Source organism: Odontesthes bonariensis, chromosome 6 (genome assembly GCF_027942865.1).
Source record: "Odontesthes bonariensis isolate fOdoBon6 chromosome 6, fOdoBon6.hap1, whole genome shotgun sequence".
In the NCBI taxonomy this organism is placed as follows: Eukaryota; Metazoa; Chordata; class Actinopteri; order Atheriniformes; family Atherinopsidae; genus Odontesthes; species Odontesthes bonariensis.
The window spans coordinates 2,846,452-2,861,409 of NC_134511.1; the positions used below are offsets into that span (position 1 = coordinate 2,846,452).

At 44.1% G+C, this 14,958-nt stretch overlaps 1 long non-coding RNA gene across 1 annotated transcript in view; it reads left to right on the forward strand.

Moving 5' to 3' along the window:
* The window catches only part of LOC142381833 (uncharacterized), a 33,032-nt gene that overhangs the window by 3,192 nt on the left and 14,882 nt on the right, over positions 1-14,958 (forward strand). The window contains exons 2-4 of the long non-coding RNA XR_012769903.1: positions 328-348; positions 2,378-2,398; positions 4,228-4,248. This is a non-coding gene — a long non-coding RNA (uncharacterized LOC142381833). The remainder of the gene's footprint in view (positions 1-327; positions 349-2,377; positions 2,399-4,227; positions 4,249-14,958) is intronic.

The following is a 14,958-nucleotide window of genomic DNA, read 5'->3' on the forward strand; positions in this document are numbered from 1 at the left end:
AATCAGTTCAAAGTCATCCTGGCAGCAGTTTCATTTCCCGTATCCTCTCAGCAAATTGAACTGGAACAACTGGGAAAACTTCCCTGAACAGACAGAATAACAGTGTTGTGTAGATGGTCGACACAAAGCACATTTTATTCAAATATTTTCAGTTCTCTGAACAGTGATCAAGCTGCAACTTGATTAGAGTTTACAGATTCTCTTCAGTCCACCTTAAAGAAAGAGAGAGTTTAATTCCAGCTTGTTTATGGTGTGTTGTTTTTAATATGAAATATTCACTTTGTTTCTTCTTCTTTTCTCTCCATTTATGTGTGTCGGACCATAAAGAACAAAACCGTTGTGAAGAAGGTAGGTGTGAGTAACTGTTTTGTTCTCCAGGTGTAACCAGCCCCTTAACTGATATAAAATGGAATATGGTTCAGTCTTCACCATCTTGAATAGGAGACATGATTTGGGTTATTGATCTATGGAGGAATGTTTGATTGATAACAGAGTAGTTTTTATGGAACTTGATATCCATAAGTGCTAATCATTTTCCACAGCAGCTGGTCCCAAAAACAGATGTTGCCTCCTTGTAATCCTCTATTGTAAAATATTTGCTGCATACAGAAGTTAAAGTGAACTGACTCAGATCTTCTTTTTACTTGGTGTGAGAGACAAAGTCCTGCTTTTTTCTGAATCCTTTAAAGTTCAGCAGTCAGTTATCAGGTCTGAAGTCCATCATGCTTTCCAGTTTAATTCAGTCCACCTTGAAGCATCTGTGACTGGTTGTTAGTCTAACTCAGTGGTCCCCAAACTTTTTCTAAAGAGGGCCGGCTCGCTCTGCATGGCTCTTTGAGAGGGCCGGAGGCCGGAGATTTTCCATGTAAATGACAGTAAATATGCCTACTGTATGCAGCAGATCTATCTTAGCTGAATTTAACAAATTCAATGTGGGTTTTTGTTATTATTTCTGTTAGGCTGCTATCATGTTAAAATGATATAACACAGTTTTAAATGGAAATAGCTGAAATCACAAAATATTAATAATAACATGAATAATTTTAAATAAAAGCCTGTTTAAGCATTTTTAAAAATCATATTTTATTCCAACATTTGTGAACTCACACAATTCTATTTGGCATAAAAAACTTCCAAGAATGAACAACAATTAAGAACATTTTAATGCCATATAAAACCATGGCTCAGAATTGTTTTGTTTTGACATTTGAAAGTTACACAACTTCTTTCACATTGTTAATCAATAAATCAATAGGCCTACATATTGCAAAAGTTATTTTGCAAATAATGAGTCTAATTTACTATTACTCAGCTTATTTAACAACACAATGCATTCAAACATTTTGCAATGTATATTTTAATAAAATCTTTTTAACAAAAGCTTTTATTTCGACACACAATACTGAGGTGAGAGCAGTGTGAACGTTATGTTATGATGACTGCATAGGATTCTAAAAACAGTGGCCATAAGAGGACAAAAATGTGTTTATGTTATTACATTTGCAGCATTCGATAAATCGGCCAGAGTCCGTCTCTGAAAAAGGCTGCACAACAGCGCCAAAACCTACCAGTGGCCAACAAAGGAATTACACATGTACTCGCCATGGAGAATAAACAGGAAGAAATGAGATTAACGGTGTTAAAGTCCGGTGCGGGAGGGATGGAATACATTACGGACACATTTTGGAGGGCCAAAAAAATATGATGAGGCGGGCCGTAGTTTGGGGAACATTGGTCTAACTTAAAGGGGACATGAAAAAATCCCCTTTTTCTGTGCTTGAGAGCCCATGTTTGGGTGGCTGAAGTCACTACAAGTCAAGAAGTAAGAAAACACAACCCTGTCACTTTGTTTTGGGCCCATAGATGTGAAAATGTGTCATTCAGTGTGTGCTTGAGATTTGAGGGTAAAGTTAGGTCACTTTCCAAGAGGTGACTTTGTTCTTCTTAAAGACTGTATATTATGATCCAGGATATTAAAGGTCAGCAGTGGATAAGTTTCATGTCTTTAACAGCTGAAGGATTCCTTTAGTCGGCCTTTTAGCTGTTACTGAATCAGTTCAAAGTCATCCTGGCAGCAGTTTCATTTCCCGTATCCTCTCAGCAAATTGAACTGGAACAACTGGGAAAACTTCCCTGAACAGACAGAATAACAGTGTTGTGTAGATGGTCGACACAAAGCACATTTTATTCAAATATTTTCAGTTCTCTGAACAGTGATCAAGCTGCAACTTGATTAGAGTTTACAGATTCTCTTCAGTCCACCTTAAAGGAAGAGAGAGTTTAATTCCAGCTTGTTTATGGTGTGTTGTTTTTAATATGAAATATTCACTTTGTTTCTTCTTCTTTTCTCTCCATTTATGTGTGTCGGACCATAAAGAACAAAACCGTCGTGAAGAAGGTAGGTGTGAGTTCCTGTTTTGTTCTCCAGGTGTAACCAGCCCCTTAACTGATATAAAATGGAATATGTTTCAGTCTTCACCATCTTGAATAGGAGACATGATTTGGGTTATTGATCTATGGAGGAATGTTTGATTGATAACAGAGTAGTTTTTATGGAACTTGATATCCATAAGTGCTAATCATTTTCCACAGCAGCTGGTCCCAAAAACAGATGTTGCCTCCTTGTAATCCTCTATTGTAAAATATTTGCTGCATAAAGAAGTTAAAGTGAACTGACTCAGATCTTCTTTTTACTTGGTGTGAGAGACAAAGTCCTGCTTTTTTCTGAATCCTTTAAAGTTCAGCAGTCAGTTATCAGGTCTGAAGTCCATCATGCTTTCCAGTTTAATTCAGTCCACCTTGAAGCATCTGTGACTGGTTGTTAGTCTAACTCAGTGGTCCCCAAACTTTTTCTATAGAGGGCCGGCTCGCTCTGCATGGCTCTTTGAGAGGGCCGGAGGCCGGAGATTTTCCATGTAAATTACAGTAAATATGCCTACTGTATGCAGCAGATCTATCTTAGCTGAATTTTAGCCCATTCAATGTGGGTTTTTGTTATTATTTCTGTTAGGCTGCTATCATGTTAAAATGATATAACACAGTTTTAAATGGAAATAGCTGAAATCACAAAATATTAATAATAACATGAATAATTTTAAATAAAAGCCTGTTTAAGCATTTTTAAAAATCATATTTTATTCCAACATTTGTGAACTCACACAATTCTATTTGGCATAAAAAACTTCCAAGAATGAACAACAATTAAGAACATTTTAATGCCATATAAAACCATGGCTTAGAATTGTTTTGTTTTGACAATTGAAAGTTACACAACTTCTTTCACATTGTTAATCAATAAATCCATAGGCGTACATATTTCAAAACTTATGTTGCAAATAATTAGTCTAATTTTCTATTACTCAGCTTATTTAACAACACAATGCATTCAAACATTTTGCAATGTATGTTTTAATAAAATCTTTTTAACAAAAGCTTTTATTTTGACACACAATACTGAGGTGAGAGCAGTGTGGACGTTATGTTATGATGACTGCATAGGATTCTAAATACAGTGGCCATAAGAGGACAAAAATGTGTTTATGTTATTACATTTGCAGCATTCGATAAATCGGCCAGAGTCCTTCTCTGAAAAAGGCTGCGCAACAGCGCCAAAACATAGCAGTGGCCAACAAAGGAATTACACATGTACTCGCCATAGAGAATAAACAGGAAGAAATGAGATTAACGGTGTTAAAGTCCGGTGCGGGAGGGATGGAATACATTACGGACACATTTTGGAGGGCCAAAAAAAAATGATGTGGCGGGTCACTTTCCAAGAGGTGACTTTGTTCTTCTTAAAGACTGTATATTATGATCCAGGATATTAAAGGTCAGCAGTGGATAAGTTTCATGTCTTTAACAGCTGAAGGATTCCTTTAGTCGGCCTTTTAGCTGTTACTGATTCAGTTCAAAGTCATCCTGGCAGCAGTTTCATTTCCCGTCACCTCTCAGCAAATTGAACTGGAACAACTGGGAAAACTTCCCTGAACAGACAGAATAACAGTGTTGTGTAGATGGTCGACACAAAGCACATTTTATTCAAATATTTTCAGTTCTCTGAACAGTGATCAATTTTCAACTTGATCAGAGTTTACAGATTCTCTTCAGTCCACCTTAAAGAAAGAGAGGGTTTCATTCCAGCTTGTTTATGGTGTGTTGTTTTTAATATGAAATATTCACTTTGTTTCTTCTTATTTTCTCTCCATTTATGTGTGTCGGACCATAAAGAACAAAAACGCCGTGAAGACGGTAGGTGTGAGTAACTGTTTTGTTCTCCAGGTGTAACCAGCCCCTTAACTGATATAAAATGGAATATGTTTCAGTCTTCACCATCTTTAATAGGAGACATGATTTGGGTTATTGATCTATGGAGGAATGTTTGATTGATAACAGAGTAGTTTTTATGGAACTTGATATCCATAAGTGCTAATCATTTTCCACAGCAGCTGGTCCCAAAAACAGATGTTGCCTCCTTGTAATCCTCTATTGTAAAATATTTGCTGCATACAGAAGTTAAAGTGAACTGACTCAGATCTTCTTTTTACTTGGTGTGAGACAGTGTTGGGCAAGTTACTTCACATACGTAATGCATTATTTATTACTTATTACTGTCATTTCAAAGTAATGCCTTACATTACAATATTACTGTCTTTGAATTGTAAGGCATTACACTACTTTTGCATTACTTTTACATTACTTTCATCAAAATAACTGGAAATATGGATTTGGCGTTCTCAATAGATCTTATTGCATTCAATCCAGCTCATTAAGACATCCAGTAGGAGGTGATGAGGTATGGCATAATGAGTGAGCTAGGCTTAAGGCTAACCACAGTACAATATAATGGCCGCAGTTATGGCTCATGGCACAATACATATTGTGATATATACACTGTTACTTTATAGCCTGGCTGACGCGTCCACAATCTCGATGAGATGGTGGTCTGGGAACTAGGTGTGCATTTTCTCGTATTTGAGGCCTGGTTTACGAATGCTTAGAGCCGTTTATTGGGCGCTACGAATGTCTATCAAATGACGTCAGGTTCTTCCCATGCTGCTTTGCGCGCGATTCATAGCCAATTGTATCACTTATACCAGATGACGACAGAAATTCGACGAGGAAGAAGAAAAAAATGGAAAATAAAAGTAAACTTGCGCTCTAAGCTACTTAAATTGACAACAAAGTAGGCCTATATGCTATATTCTACATGAATTTTTATGTTGTAGAGTTGTGAATTTATTTTAATAATGGAGAAATTGAGCAGCCTTGCTTTGTTGTCTACAGTAGTAGATCAACCCTCATCTTACTTTGAAGCTCCCAGCTCCCAGAAGTGACGTCAACGAAGCTTTAGCAGCAGAAAAGCTATCAGGCTTGTGTTGATGATAATAATGAACTCCTGGACTATGTACAAACTTCCAAATGCATCGTTTTGTGAGTACAGACCATATTTGTACAACTGTAGAAGTTTGGTGTCATGACATGTGATTTTAGTGTGGTAATTTTGGAGATACTGCCAGGGTCCGTTAGCGCTTGTGCTAAGCTATTCGGGATAACTCGGTAACTCAGCTGATGTTCAGCCAATATCGGAAAAACTTTGGGTGGGCTACTTGGCTGGATGTCACGGTTCAAATGACCCTAGGGTGAATCTACTCCGAAACACTTTCTAAGGCTGCATTGAACGGTAACGTTGTGTCCGCTGTCATGTTGGATTAACGCTCTACAAGCTTCGGTGTAGCGCATAGACGTCGTCATCGTCTTGCTGCCCCCCCCCCCGTTCTGTGATTGGTTCCCAAACTCTAGCAAAAATAAGGGCGGTGGTTTCCAGGCTGACTTTGCAGTGAGAATGAAATCGAGCGCAAAGCAGCATGGGAATTCCCAGGCTAGTTACTTTAGGCAAATTCATATTGAAAGCTAGAGCCTACTACTGTATATTTGAACCTAACACCTAAAGACATGACAAGATGCACAACCCTTTTTACATTTCTCTCCCGTTATTATCTTTCATTCACAGAAAAAAACAAGTTTTTCCTCCGCTCTCGTCCTCAGTTTGCTTTCTTTTGGTTACTAGCTTGATGTTAGCATGGCACCGCGCTAGATGCTTCGTTAAATTACTTGTGCTATTTCGCGAGGTAGAGAGTTGTTTTGGTTTCGCACACAAAGTGCACTTAACTGTAATGTTCTTTGTATCCTCCTTGTCTCTGACATACTGAAAATAATGAGCGTATGTATGCCCATCTCCCGAATACTTCTCCTCAATCGATAGTTCTCTAGTAGTAGCCGGAGCAGGAAGTAAACATTGCGTGGATATTTCCCCCCCTCTGCTAATCTCGCAGGCTGGGAATTTGTATTTAAAAAAAAAAAATGCATTGTAACGTGCGTTACTGAGATTTGTACCGAGTAAAATATTACCAATATTATTTTTGTAATGCCTTACATTACCACGTTACAGCAAAACGTAATGCATTACAGTAATGCATTACTTTTGTAACTCGTTACTCCCAACACTGGTGTGAGAGACAAAGTCCTGCTTTTTTCTGAATCCTTTAAAGTTCAGCAGTCAGTTATCAGGTTTGAAGTCCATCATGCTTTCCAGTTTAATTCAGTCCACCTTGAAGCATCTGTGACTGGTTGTTAGTCTAACTCAGTGGTCCCCAAACTTTTTCTAAAGAGGGCCGGCTCGCTCTGCATGGCTCTTTGAGAGGGCCGGAGGCCGGAGATTTTCCATGTGAATTACAGTAAATATGCCTACTGTATGCAGCAGATCTATCTTAGCTGAATTTTAGCCCATTCAATGTGGGCTGTTGTTATTATTTCTGTTAGGCTGCTATCATGTTAAAATGATATAACACAGTTTTAAATGGAAATAGCTGAAATCACAAAATATTAATAATAACATGAATAATTTTAAATAAAAGCCTGTTTAAAGACCAACTTCCATCGTCATTTCATTGTGTTCACCATTGTTATTGAATGCATTAGGCGTCGATTCTGTTTAAAAAAACATTATGGTTGCTTTGCTTCAAGCTGTTTTTGTGGGCAGGAAGAATGGCTTGACAAGAAACGACAGGGTTTTCCGGTATTTCTCCTGCATATCCGTGACGCGATAATGAGGCGTCTCTGATTGGCTCCCCCCCAATGAATAAAGGAACCCCCCCCCCCCCCCCCTCACCGCTCTGTGTGTATCCGAGAGCGCGCAGCACTGAAAATTGCGCGATTGTTCGTGGCTGGAATATACAACCAAAATGAAAAGGCACAACCCTATTTTTGAATATTTAAAAGCAAAACAAGTAAAAAGCACAGCATCATCTGATGGGAAAGCTTTTTGCCGAGCGGAGTTTGATGTGACAGCAATTGACGCGGGTAGGAGTGGCGTGACGTAACGTGAGGACAGAATGCACAGCTGATTCAGAACAACAGCGACATGTGAGGACTAGTTTCACTCTGTTTAACATCAAGTTACACAGGTCACCTAACACGCCAAGCTTTCACATTGCTCGACGCGGTCGAAGTGGCAATTTGGACCCGCGATGGTAGCGGGTCTCAGTGTGAAAGGGGCTAGTGACGAATGTTCTTCAACTACTACGCTAATCGAACCAAAGCTCGCTGAGGCTAGCAATGGGCACTGTTCAAGTGAGTGCTGCAGGGATCTTACGCCTCATCAACCAAGCAATTCCGATGTGCTAAAAAGAACCAGGAAGGTGCAAGGGACAGGTTTTTCACAACGAGAGGGGCGCTTCGACCAGCGTGATTTCGGAGTAGTGGTGGACAACATTTTGACGCAGGCAAGCCTTTGGGAAGTTTTAAGGGTAAGTCAATGTTTTTATTAGCACCGCTGTGTGCCAGCCATTATCTGCCGCTTTTCCTGGGATCGGGTCGCGGGGCAGCAGCTTGAGCAGAGAAACCCAAACGTCCCTGTCTGTCCCTCTTCTTTTTATTCTGCATTGTACAAGCGAGTTTAAATTGAGTTAACATCTTACAGGACGTGCACTTCTCTGGGTTCAGTGTTTCTCATAGTGCTTTAGTACTGGTACAAGCAAGCAGCTTCAGTTGCGTTACTACCGACCATCGAGGTACCTTTCTGTGCATTTTGTTCTGCGCTGTTCCGTGCTGGCTGACTGATGGCATTACGTGCGTGTCTGTGTATACTGTGCAGAGCCTCGGCTATGCATCATGCCCGACCTAAAATTTTGGTGACCCCTGTTGTGTACGGGATCTAGCTATGCTAGGTTGAGGTTGCTACACGGACCTGTTTATGTGATGCACACTTGAGTTGAGAAGAAAAACATGAGTTAACTGAACTCCGCTCTCCGTCTCGTCATTGTTATCAGCCAATGTAAGAGATAACACAACATGGTGTCAGAAGTGGGATAGTGAACTCAGAGGACAAACTAAACCTGAAAAAAAAAAAAAAAAAAAAAAAAGAGGAGAGCGAGAACGAGGGAAATATGCAAGCAGCGGCAGCAGCGGCAACAGCGGCCGCACCGCCAGCCCCACCGCCAGCTCCACCGCTAGCACCACAGCTAGCCCCACCAGGCAAGTTTGACTTCAAGGACGCTAATGAATGGCCGAGATGGATGAAACGCTTCGAACGCTACAGAATAGCGTCAGGACTGGATAAACAGTCGGAGGAGTTTCAGGTGAATGCTTTCATGTATGCGGCTGGTGACGACGCCGAAGACATTCTGAATGTACTACCTCTGACAGACACAGAGAAAAAGTCATACAAGCGCGTCACAGAAGCTTTCAATGCGCACTGTGTCAGCAAGCGGAACGTTATATTTGAAAGAGCATGCTTCAACAGACGGAGCCAGGAGCCCGGAGAGAGTGTGGAATCTTTCATTACTGCAGTACACACACTGGCTGAACACTGTGAATTCGGGGTCCTGAGAGAAGAGTTAATAAGGGACCGGATAGTTGTAGGCATACGAGATGCCAGGCTATCAGAAAGCTTGCAGTTAGATGCAGATTTAACATTAGAAAAAGCCATTACAAGAGTGAAACAGAGTGCAACAGTAAAAAAACAACAGCCAGTGATAAGGGGGACAGAGCAAGCAACTGGACAAGTGGAGGTCATATATAAAAAGACTAGCAGGGGGCAAAAAGAGAAAAAATGACACACAGTCTTCAGGATGTGGCCGGTGTGGACACTCAAAGAAACACCTGTGGAAAGACTGTCCGGCCCGTGATGCTGAGTGCAGGAAATGTCACAAAAAAGGACATTTCGCAAAGAAATGCAGGTCAGGCAGTGTTGTACATGACATTACACAGGTGCAGATAGAAAATAATGAAAATGAGGATTTCACTTTCTTAGGAGAAATGTGCTCGAAAGAAGCCAGTGAGTGGATTGAACTGCTACATTTGAACGGGAATGAGACTGTTTTCAAACTGGACACTGGGGCCGAGGTCACAGCAATCCCAAGCAGCATGCATTCCATTAAAAAGCATGGGACACTGCAACCAACGCCAAAAGTACTGTATGGACCAGGCAGGCACAAGTTGGATGTTAAAGGCTGCTTTAAGGGGAAACTGACCATAAAAGGGAGAGCAACAGAACAACTTGTTTATGCTGTTAGAGATCTGTCTAAGCCCCTACTTGGCCTCCCTGCAATAGAAGCCCTCAAACTAATAAGCCGTCTCCACACGGTAGAAGGGAAAAAGGAGGATGTCAAAACTCAATACCCCACAGTGTTCTCTGGCTTAGGGAAATTAAAGGAACCCTACACCATTGAACTGGAGCCAGATGCAGTTCCCTACGCCCTGTCAACGCCACGCCGAGTACCCCTGCCACTTCGGGACAAGGTACGTGCAGAGCTGGAGCGTATGGAGAACATGGGCGTGATTTCAAAAGTGACACAACCCACACCATGATGCGCTGGTTTGGTCACGGTCCCCAAACCTCGTGAGAAGATTAGGTTGTGTGTGGACCTGACGCACCTAAATAAGTGGGTGCGACGAGAGAGACACATCCTCCCTACAGTCGACCACACACTAGCCATAATGACGGGATCAAAGGTGTTTACAAAGCTGGACGCAGCTTCCGGTTTCTGGCAAATCCCGTTGTCGGAGGAGAGCTCACTCCTAACGACCTTCATCACCCCATTCGGGCGATATGCCTTCAACCGCCTGCCCTTCGGGATCTCATCGGCCCCTGAGCACTTCCAGCGTCGCATGTCACAGATGCTAGAGGAGTGTGCAGGTGTGGTGTGTCATGCTGATGATATTTTGGTGTATGGAGAGGATGTACATCAACACAATGAGAGACTTCATCAGGTATTGAAAAAGCTGGAGCGTGAGGGACTGACCCTGAATGCTGAAAAATGTGAGTTTGCAAAGAGCAGCATCACGTTTCTGGGCCACAAAGTCACAGCAGAGGGTGTGATGGCGGATCCAGGCAAGATCAGAGCTATAATGGAGATGCCAGAACCAACAGACGTTGAAGGGGTGAAAAGAGTAATGGGGATGGCCAACTATCTCAGCAAGTTTTTACCCCACCTGGCCTCATACACCCGCCCAATCAAAGATCTGCTGTGTGAAAAAAATGAATGGTGCTGGGAGGCGCCACAGAAGGAGGCATTTCAGAGACTTAAGTCAGAACTGAGTTCCTCACAAGTGCTAGCCACATATTCTCCTACAGCAGAGACATGTGTTTCGGCGGATGCCTCATCTTTTGGGCTCGGGGGTGTCTTGACCCAGAAACAGACGGACGACACATGGAAGCCCGTCATGTTCATTTCAAGAGGACTGTCAGAGACAGAAAAACAGTACGCACAGATCGAAAAAGAGGCTCTGGCGGCTACGTGGGCTTGCGAGCGTCTCTCATCATACCTCTTGGGACTGAAGTTCAGGTTAGAAACTGACCACAAGCCTCTAGTGCCACTGCTCAGCACCAAAGCACTAGATGAGCTCCCGCCAAGAGTGATGAGGTTCCGACTGAGGCTGCTCAGATTCAGGTTTGACATTGTGCATGTTCCTGGTAAAAATCTGATAACTGCAGACACATTATCAAGAGCTCCTGCGAAACACACATGGACACAAAAAGAGAAAGACGATGAGGCAGAAGTCAAAGTGTTCGTGGATACAGTCATTCAAAGCCTCCCTGCAACAGAAGCGAGGTTAACAGCTATACAGGTGAAACAAAAAGCTGACCCTGTCTGTGCTAAGCTCATCAGTTACTGCAAAACTGAGTGGCCTGAAAAACATGCCCTCCCACCAGACCTGGGGCCATACTGGCCTGAAAGAGAAAGTCTCACTGTGGCTGGAGAGTTGCTACTCAGGGGCCAAAGGATTGTGGTTCCCCACTGCATGAGACAGGAAATTCTCCATAATCTTCACAGTGGACATCAAGGGATTGTCAAGTGCAGAGCTAGGGCCCGCCAGTCAGTGTGGTGGCCTGGTCTGTCTGTACACATCAGTCAGATGGTGGAAAACTGCAGTACATGTTCACAGCACAGAGCAGAACACAGAGAGCCCTTGCTGACTACACCAGTGCAGGACAGACCCTGGCAGAGAGTTGGCACGGACTTGTTTTTCTGGGAGAAAAAGACTTATCTTTTGATAGTGGACTATTTTTCACGCTACATAGAGGTGGCCCATCTCAACGTGGCCTCTTCTGAGACTGTTGTGGCGGCTCTGAAGGATGTGTTTGGGCGTCATGGAGTGCCGGAAACAGTCATGTCTGATAACGGGCCGCAGTACAGTGGGGCTCCCTTCAAGGCCTTTGCTACAGAGTATGGGTTCACCCACATCACCAGTAGCCCGCATTATCCTCAAGCGAATGGGGAGGCCGAGCGTGCTGTGGCTACGGTCAAAGGACTGTGGAAAGGAGGAGGTGAGAAGGCAAAGGCTTTGTTGTCGTACCGGGCCACACCTCTGGAAAGCGGCTACTCACCGGCACAACTTCTCATGGGAAGACAGATACGCTCTACCATACCACAGCTCCCAACATCTCTACGGCCTCGTTGGCCCAACATAAAAAGTTACAGGAAATCAGAGGAACAGGCAAAGAAGAAACAACAACAGCGTTACAACTTACGCCACAGAGCACGTCCTCTGCACCTGCTCCAACCTGGTCAAAATGTGTGGCTCCCAAGAGAGAACAAAAAAGGGACTGTCATACAACATGCAACAACACCCAGGTCATACATCATACACACTAATGAGGGACAGGTCAGAAGAAATCGCACACACATGCGCACCATACAACACCCTCAACCCTGTCAGACAACACCGGATACACCCGAAAAAAATCCAGAGCCGGGTAACACAGATACACTCACTCCTGTCGTCAGAGAGACTATCAGACACATGATTACTGATGGCTCTAATACACCATATGTCACTTTCTCAGGCAGAGTCTCACGCCCTCCAGTACGCCTGGATTTATAAGTGACTGTGTCAAAGAAAAGAAGAAGGGAAAAGTGTTTTATGGATGTTTATAAGTGTTCATAAATATTGTGTTCAGATTTGGAAATAACCGAGTTTACTGTAGGAGTCAGTACTACGTAAAAAGGTTAAAGAAATGGGGGTTCTTACTTAAAGGGGGAGGTGTTGTGTACGGGATCTAGCTATGCTAGGTTGAGGTTGCTACACGGACCTGTTTATGTGATGCACACTTGAGTTGAGAAGAAAAACATGAGTTAACTGAACTCCGCTCTCCGTCTCGTCATTGTTATCAGCCAATGTAAGAGATAACACAACAACCCCCTCTTGCGATTGTGGCCCCCCCTTGTTCAAACACGTTCCCCGGTCTATGTAATTTGCCATGGTGGCTGTGAAGTCTCTGTGTGCAGCGTTAGTATTAGGTTAGCCAGGGAAAGGTTAAACTAGTTATTTGCTTGTTTTTTTTTTAGCAACTCCTGAAAATAACATTCTGTATATGCTCAGTGTCAAATGTAGTTTATGGAAAGGTGGTAGTGAGAGGCTCGATGAGGAGGAATGAGGAGCCCCACAGACTACAGGTTTCTGCTTAGTTATAGGGCCCGTCCGAGGGGGGCGGGCATAATCCCAAGTGGGCAACGCCTTTTTTCAGTTCTACGTAGAATGTACAGGCTTTTCTGATTCGCTCGTGGCTCTGCATTGTTTCTGTAAATTCGGGAAAACAGCCTGTGGAGGTGACGCAACACTTGGAAGCCTAGTACGTGTATGTAACTAGGGGTGAGCCTCCCTTTTTCAGAAGGAGCGAGTAAAACCGGTTTTTAGTGGAAGTTGGCCTTTAAGCATTTTTAAAAATCATATTTTATTCCAACATTTGTGAACTCACACAATTCTATTTGGCATAAAAAACTTCCAAGAATGAACAACAATTAAGAACATCTTAATGCCATATAAAACCATGGCTTAGAATTGTTTTGTTTTGACATTTGAAAGTTACACAACTTCTTTCACATTGTTAATCAATAAATCAATAGGCCTACATATTGCAAAAGTTATGTTGCAAATAATGAGTCTACTTTTCTATTACTCAGCTTATTTAACAACACAATGCATTCAAACATTTTGCAATGTCCATCCATCCATCCATTATCTTCCGCTGGTCCGGGGATCGGGTCGCGGGGGCAGCAGCTTGAGCAGAGAGACCCAGACGTCCCTGTCCCCGGCCACTTCCTCCAGCTCCTCTGGGGGGACCCCGAGGCGTTCCCAGGCCAGCCGAGAGACATAGTCTCTCCAACGTGTCCTGGGTCTTCCCCGGGGCCTCCTCCCAGTGGGACGGGCCCGGAACACCTCACCGGGGAGGCGTCCAGGAGGCATTCTCACCAGATGCCCGAGCCACCTCATCTGACTCCTCTCGATGCGGAGGAGCAGCGGTTCTACTCCGAGCCCCTCCCGGATGACCGAGCTTCTCACCCTATCTCTAAGGGAGAGCCCAGACACCCTGCGGAGGAAACTCATTTCGGCCGCTTGTATTCGCGATCTCGTTCTTTCGGTCACTACCCACAGCTCGTGACCATAGGTGAGGGTAGGAACATAGATTGACCGGTAAATCGAGAGCTTCGCCTTCTGGCTCAGCTCCTTCTTCACCACGACGGGCCGGTGCAGAGCCCGCATCACTGCAGACGCCGCACCGATCCGTCTGTCAATCTCCTGTTCCATTCGTCCCTCACTCGTGAACAAGACCCCGAGATACTTGAACTCCTCCACTTGGGGAAGGATCTCATTCCCGACCCGGAGAGAGCATTCCACCCTTTTCCGGCCGAAGACCATGGTCTCAGATTTGGAGGTGCTGATGGTCATCCCAGCCGCTTCACACTCGGCTGCGAACCGCTCCAGTGAGAGCTGAAGGTCACGGCCCGACGACGCCAACAGAACCAAATCGTCCGCAAAAAGCAGAGACCCGATTCTGAGGTCGCCAAACCGGACCCCCTCAACGCCCTGGCTGCGCCTAGAAATTCTGTCCATAAAAATTATGAACAGAATCGGTGACAAAGGGCAGCCCTGACGGAGTCCAACTCTCACAGGAAACATGTCCGACTTACTGCCGGCAATGCGGACCAAACTCTGACACCGGTCATACAGAGACCGAACAGCCCATATCAAGGAGTCCGGCACTCCATACTCCCGGAGCACCCCCCACAAGAGTCCCCGAGGGACACGGTCGAACGCCTTCTCCAAGTCCACAAAACACATGTAGACCGGTTGGGCGAACTCCCATGCTCCCTCCAGGATCCTGCGGAGGGTATAGAGCTGGTCCACTGTTCCACGGCCAGGACAAAAACCACACTGCACCTCCTGAATCCGAGATTCGACTATCCGGCGGATCCTCCTCTCCAGTACCCCCGAAAAGACCTTACCAGGGAGGCTGAGGAGTGTGATCCCCCTATAGTTGGAACACACCCTCCGGTCCCCCTTTTTAAAGAGGGGGACCACCACCCCGATCTGCCAGTCCAGAGGCACTGCCCCCGATGTCCACGCGATGCTGCAGAGGCGTGTCAACCAAGACAGCCCCACAACATCCAGAGCCTT